Source organism: Leiobunum rupestre, chromosome 10 (assembly GCF_980474605.1).
Source record: "Leiobunum rupestre chromosome 10, qqLeiRupe1.1.hap1, whole genome shotgun sequence".
In the NCBI taxonomy this organism is placed as follows: domain Eukaryota; kingdom Metazoa; phylum Arthropoda; class Arachnida; order Opiliones; family Sclerosomatidae; genus Leiobunum; species Leiobunum rupestre.
The window spans coordinates 43,630,073-43,636,445 of record NC_143393.1 but is presented as its reverse complement, the minus strand read 5'-3'; positions in this window follow the sequence as shown (position 1 = coordinate 43,636,445).

The following is a 6,373-nucleotide window of genomic DNA, read 5'->3' as shown; positions in this document are numbered from 1 at the left end:
CACTATCATAAGTAACAAAATAAAAATAAGTATGACAACTAACGAGATTTACAACCAAACTGATTTTCATCATTTTGGCGTAATCAAGATGTTTTCTCAGCGCAGAGCTCTCTAGTGTCTAAAATATGCGAGACTTCCGCTAAGCCGAAAAATCTAGTTTCCGATAAATAGGCAGAATATTAGGCTAAAATTATAAAAATTAAAAACGTTATTCTCGGCGCCACGAGCTCATGTTTTCTATAACGCGTGATTCGCAATTTCGCACGCGGGCTTCGAAACAAAGCCAAAGCCCCTCGCGACTCCAAAACGTGCTCTCCGATATTAGGCTTAAATTTTTATAAAAAAAAGTAGTCATCCAAAACAGCTTGAAGAGAGTATCAGTGTAGCAAAAAGGTTCGGTTAGAAAATTAGCATTAAAGCAATAGGAAGTGTCATACCTATCGGTATTATGTTACTTATGCCACTATTCGTATTTCACCAAAACAAGTTATCCACCGACATAACCGAAATTAATTATCATAAATGATCAGCTTTATAATACATTTTTTAGTCAAGTTGAATGAATAAACTGAAATTATGGCCCCTATCGGCACGCCACTAGCCCCTTCGAGTGTTCAAAGAAAATACAAACTAAATTAGAAGTTAAAAAGTTAATACCTAAACAAACAAAAGTAGTTCAACAAAATATTTAAAATACTAAAATGTACATTTATCTGATTTGATTTTCTTTGGGTGTAAATTCTCCAACGAAAAGAACTCCAGCAAATTTTAACAGAAGGAGAATAAATTAAAGGCATTAAAAGTCGCTAGATGACTTGGGAATTAGCCTAGCTGATTATTACAACACAACACTATCAAAATGGAAACCATTACATATCTGAAATGAATAGTGGAACACATTTCTTATTTCTTATGACAAAATCTGGCTTTTTATTATTAATCAAATTGTGTATTTACACAAATTCGGGTTTTTAGAATTTGAGAGGTTCACATTTTGCGACGTTGTGAATTCAAGGTTTTAAATTGTACCGAGTACAGTTGCTTCTAAGACCGGAGGAACAGGTACTTACAGCAATTTGATTCAACTAGTTTTTGATTAAAACATGTTATTCGATATGATCCGTCTTACCTTTTAGTTAAGTAAATTACTTTACCAACGTGAATTTAAACAATAATTACTTTAGAATCTTACCATTGCCGAAAACGATCCTGGAACAAGTACCCGGCGAGTTGGGAGACAATTGGGGTGTAAATCAATCACGTTATTAATGGTTTGACGATTTCTTCAAGGTCATCAATTTAACTCACCTTCAAAAGGTTCAAGCTCTGAACGACGCGGACTATCCTAGTCGAGTATTCCCTCGAGCACTTCGGTTTCCCCTTCCATAAAAACTTGTTGAGGTTAAAGGTAATAGTTAGTGTAGGGAGCTGTTGGCTCGCGTGGATTGAAGGGCTTGTCACCATCCTCCTACGCGTTGTAACCCGGCCACCTGAATTAATGGCTTCAAAAGTCGCTTGATGACTTAGGCCTAAGGTGAAGCCTTGAGAATTAGTCTAGCTGATTATTATTATTATTATTATTATATTATTATTAGTTGACTTTTCTCAGTGGTTTGTTGACTCAGTTCAGTCAAGATAGCCCCCACGGGTCTAGTGTTAGATCTCATCAAGTGCAGTTTAGCCTAAATGTTTGGAGTGGTATTGTTTGTTACCATTTAGTTGGTCCTTTTTTCCTTCCAACTAGGATAAATGGTCAGGCATACTTACAAACAGAGCTGCTCGAAGACGTGCCGTTAGAAACCAGAAGGCGCGTGTGGGTTCGGCATGATGGAGCTCCACCCCATTTTATCCGCGACGTAAGAAATCATCTTGACGCGACGATAGGTCGTGGTGGACTAGTTGTGTGGCCAGCATGATCTCCCGATTTAATCCCAGGCGACCTATTCCTCTTAGTTTAAAAGACTGAAGTTCGGGACGTTGGTGACCTTCGCATAATTGATGGCTATGAAACTATCCGCAACACAGCTGTATTAGACCCTGAGGTGGCCATTTTGAAAAAGATTTGTGATGTTTTAAATAAAACCGAAATATTCATTCGTAACTTCAATTCAAAGTAATTAACATTTATGTTATTAAATACGTTGAAGGACTTGTTACACTAAATACTCAAGTCTATTAATGACATCAGTTATGGGCATTATCGTTTCACTAATAAAAAACAAATCATTACTAAATGTAAGCAATTGTAATCATTCGCAAGTACCATTTCACGTATTCAACACCAACAAGTACCATTCCGTGTCCTTAACACTCGTATTTTACTCTTGCGCTCTCCAAAACAATGAGCACTAGCAGGAATTATATAGGTATACACTTGGAATGTCTAAGGAAGATTTTTACGGCAGTGATGAAGCTCGCAGAAACGGGCGTGTCTTAAAGCGGGAAAACTCACTAAAAAACTCTCGCGCCTCGCAACCCCAATTTTATTTATTTATTTATTTATTTATTTATTTGCAATAAAAAAACCACGAAGCTAGGATAGCTTATATGAAGCGGTAAGTCCATTTAGACAATACAGTAGGTATATACTAAATAATGTTAATAAAAAGGGAGAAAAGGAAGGAATAAATATAAAAAAAATAACAATAGGTATATTACAGGGAACTATGTTAGTAGTATTATAAATGAGAGAACGCTCTATGGGGCACCTAATGGGGCACCGGAGTACCGGGCACCGTGCCCCATAGAATTAACATGAGGTACTATTTGACAGCATCTCACCGGGCACCGTGCCGCGTAGAATTAACTTATATTGACGGTATTTGATATGTTCGCCGACCGTAAATGAACAACGATAAAGCAGAGATCCTGGCAGTTCAGGATCTCTGGATAAAGCGGCGGGCACCGTACCCTGAGAACGGTCTATGGGGCACCAGTCACCGTACCTCATAGAAATAACATGGGGTATTATTTTGACGGTATCTATAAAAAAAGTACCGGCTCAACATCGATGCGTTCGCCGACCGTAAATGTACTGCGAGAGAACTGTGAGCACCGTATCTCGTAGAAAATACATGGAGACGGGGATTTGAATATCGTCTGTGAATTGGAAATACCCTTAAATTCCAAAGCCCGCTTAATCTGCTGTTTCGAACGTGGTGGTATAATCCTAATTGTTTAAGACGTGGTACAAAGTACAATAAAATTTACCATATAAAGGTGAGTTGTTCCCCCAAAAGAGCATTCTAATTGTACATCCCCGAGTCTCTTAAACCTCGGAATTCGAATACTAAGAAAATGTAAGTAGAAACGTTTACGTGTTAAATTACTTTAAGTGATTTCTAACGATTTCGATACCCCTTTTAGGAACGTCAGTAATGTTTTCCCTATTTCTACTACGAAGAGGGTATCTGTAACCCCAGACTGTAATATTAACGTCGGTACTTTGGATGGTAGTGTTGGAATTGCGTTGACGGAAAGCCAGTTCAAGCAACTACGGAGAGCGAGCGATCAAATAACTACGTTCTTGGAAGATGATTCGATTCCAAACTCTACGTGGTTCTTTGAAGGATCAGAAACGAGACGAGCCAAGCTATGCATTTTCCAAACGCGGAAGGTAGTGGACGTGAGGGAAATAATCCTTGGAACTGGGACCAACTACGGAAAGCGCGTCTTAACCAAACAGGGCTTTTCTGTCACGCAAAACCCTTGGAAGACGATGATGGATAAATACGACGAAGTGATGACGTATAACAACGAAGTAAAACGCGTCTTCAATGATATTAAAGGAACCGTACTGACCGCGATTACAGACTACGTGAATATGCAATGCGAAAGTTGCAAAATTGATCATCCCTCACAAAGGCAGCACGATTGTCTGATGATTGATTGAAACTCTCGTTTAGATATACATTTGTTTGACGCGATGGATAAAATTAGTTATTCCGAAATCACTTTAAAACTTGACACGTTTTTAAGTGAGGATTTTTGCGATACTATATTTAATTTTATAATGTGCAACGCTAAAAATTTTTTGAATAAAACTGAAGACTTTTGAAATTGTCAATAAAAAACTTGACTATTAGAAACTGGGCTCTTTATTTTGTAGCTCATTTAGAGACATGGAACCAGTAATGAAACATCCGTTCACCGGGCTCGTCGCTGGGCCCACGCAATGTGGAAAGTCCCACTTCATCGCCAAATTAATTAAACATTTCTCCTCCACCTCAAAGAATAGTTTGGTGTTATACTGAGTACCAAGATAAATTATTTAATTTGGTATTTTAACATAATCCTACCATAGAGTTTCACGAGGGTTTATTAGACCCAAACAATTTAAATCCGACGATTAGAAATTTTGTAATTCTTGTAGATCCCTTATGTGAAATAGCGAATAACAAAGACGCGACAAATTTATTTACACGAGGTGCGCATCATCGTAACACGTCCGTACTGATTTTAATGCAAAATTTGTTTTATCACGGGAAATAAGTTAGAACTCTCAATTTGAATTCACAGTACCTCGTAATTTTCCGTTCGGCTAGAGACGTTTCCAGCGTGCTAAATATCGCTAAACAAATTTCACCGGCTAATACCAAATTCGTTGGTTTGACGCGTTTCGTCAAGCCGTGGTGAAACCATACGGTTATTTATTCATCGACTTGAAACCAAATACCGCGGATGAATATCGGCTGCGAACGGGGATCATACCGGGAGAAGAAGCCGCGATTTTCATCCCGAAATAAAATCAAAATGACTATAGCAACGTCAAAACGAGTGTGTAAAGACTTGGATTCTTTAAAATAATTGAGCACGTGTAATGTGAAACAGAGGAAAGCTATCATTAAACTAGCAAATCGCGACGCTATCTTAGCGCTGGTCGAATGTTGTATAAATGTACTACGCGGGAACATTCAGTTAACAGATGGACAAAAAAGTCGATTGAAGAGACATCTTAAATGGAAACGATCCTCGACGATCCCAATATGACCGAATCCGAAAAATTAACGTTATATAATCAAACTTTGCAGCGACACATATCTAAGCGCAAACCAGTTGAAAAACAACAGACTGTTAAAAACAAAACGTGGTACGAAGAAATTGCGACGTCTATTCCGTCAAGTATGCTTACCGACGCGATATCGTTGTACAATTGGACATTACGTTTTATTTCGTGGAACGAACTCGGTGAAATGACATTTGGAGGACGAGTCGTTTCTGGATCAAACGCAATCGATTTAATTTACGACGCGGTTAGAAAAACCAAGTCAAATTCCGACCCTACAGGATTCAAGAACTTCTACGAAGTGTTGCAAAACAATAATGTACCAAAAAATATATCAAGAATCCTACTAGAATAAGTTCTTTAAAGTCGTTATCTTTTAACACGACACCACCTAGACAAAATCAGTGGGTGACGATTTGAATGTATTTACCAATAAACAGGGCCGGATTAAGGGGGGGGGGGCAGAGGGGGCAATTGCCCCCGGGCGCCATCCAAATAGGGGTGCTGAAGAAATCTTGTTATACCCATAGCGAATTCGGAAAACACTAAAACATCTAAAAACGAAATTTACCCGTTTGAAATTTGAATAATGGCATTGTTACACACTTTATTTTGGCGCGATAAAGTCTTTTTTAGTCTTAGTAAGACTCCTGGTCTCGCTCCATTGTCCGGCGTCCGCCGCCGCCGCCGCCGTAGGCATGACACGGCACGGTAGAAATCATACTAAACTTAGAAGAATCCTCGCACGCGATTGCGAATAACAGCCACGCGAGGAAATTCAGCCTCTAGAAGTAACAATCAAAAGCTAGAAGAATCTTCTTACAACTCTTAGAGAAAGAGACACGGGAGAATCACGTGACACACGAGAGGACGCGGGAATCGTCACTACGTCTAGACTGGCGCTGGGGTAGAGCTGTACCGCGAAATGGCTGGGGAGAGGACGTGGGAATCGTCACTACGTCTAGACTGGCGCTGGGGTAGAGCTGTACCACGAAATGGCTGGGGAGAGGACGTGGGAATCGTCACTACGTCTAGACTGGCGCTGGGGTAGAGCTGTACCGCGAAATGGCTGGGGAGAGGACGTGGGAATCGTCACTACGTCTAGACTGGCGCTGGGGTAGAGCTGTACCACGAAATGGCTGGGGAGAGGACGTGGGAATCGTCACTACGTCTAGACTGGCACTGGGGTAGAGCTGTACCGCGAAATGGCTGGGGAGAGGACGCGGGAATCGTCACTATGTCTAGACTGGCGCTGGGGTAGACCTGTACCGCGAAATATCTGGGGAGAGGACGCGGGAATCGTCATTACGTTTAGACTGGCGCTGGGGAATAGTAGTTTAATAAATATATGTACACTTAAATAAATCG